This window comes from Sinocyclocheilus grahami, unplaced genomic scaffold, assembly GCF_001515645.1.
Source record: "Sinocyclocheilus grahami isolate Dianchi unplaced genomic scaffold, SAMN03320097.WGS_v1.1 scaffold10008.1, whole genome shotgun sequence".
Taxonomy (NCBI): Eukaryota; Metazoa; Chordata; class Actinopteri; order Cypriniformes; family Cyprinidae; genus Sinocyclocheilus; species Sinocyclocheilus grahami.
Window position 1 is genome coordinate 2,210 of NW_015512983.1, and position 701 is coordinate 2,910.

Below are 701 nucleotides of genomic sequence, written 5' to 3' on the forward strand. Positions count from 1 at the left end.
CGTAAGTTGATTTGTGCGCACAGATCTGCGCTCGTTTCTACGTTAAGATTGATAAATGAGGCCCACTGAATTTAAAATGTAGATCAGCTCCTGCATTGACTTGCCTTATTTCTCTTGCACAGAGTACGGCACTGTCCTTGAGCTGAGAATCAACAGTGGTGGAAAGCTGCCTAACTTTGGATTCGTGGTATTTGATGATGCTGAGCCCGTGCAGAAGATCCTCAGCAATCGGGTATGCGTGACTTTCAGATGTTGTGCCGAACAGGATGTTTTGACTAATGCAGGATCATCAGAATTACCTTTTCTTTATTCCATAGCCTATTAAACTGCGAGGTGACGTTCGGCTGAATGTAGAGGAAAAGAAGACCCGCTCGGCCCGTGAAGGTGACAGGCGGGACATCCGCCCCAGAGGCCCGGGGGGACCACGCGACAGGGTAGGCGGGTCAAGGGGACCGCCCGCCCGTGGAGGCATGGCTCAAAAACCCAGTTTTGGAGCCGGTCGAGGCACAGGACCCAGCGAGGGGCGTTACGCAGGACCACGTCAGTGAGGCAGCTCCCACGTCATTCACTGCTGATGCAAGTCACCCTGGTTAACACAGACGGCTTCCCTGTTCCCCTGTCTCCATCCCTCACTCCAGGACCCAGGAGTGTGATTATTCTTCTTTATCTGGACTCTTCCTTTTATTTCTGAGATTGAACTT

The 701-nt window shown here is 51.8% G+C and overlaps 1 long non-coding RNA gene across 2 annotated transcripts in view; it reads left to right on the plus strand.

Annotated features, from left to right (window-relative positions):
• LOC107578386 (uncharacterized) overlaps positions 1–695 on the plus strand; it is a 2,690-nt gene extending 1,995 nt beyond the window's left edge. For both annotated transcript variants that reach the window (XR_001608340.1, XR_001608339.1), the window contains exons 3-4: positions 123–232; positions 318–695. This is a non-coding gene — a long non-coding RNA (uncharacterized lncRNA). The remainder of the gene's footprint in view (positions 1–122; positions 233–317) is intronic.
• The last annotated feature ends 6 nt before the right edge of the window (positions 696–701 follow it).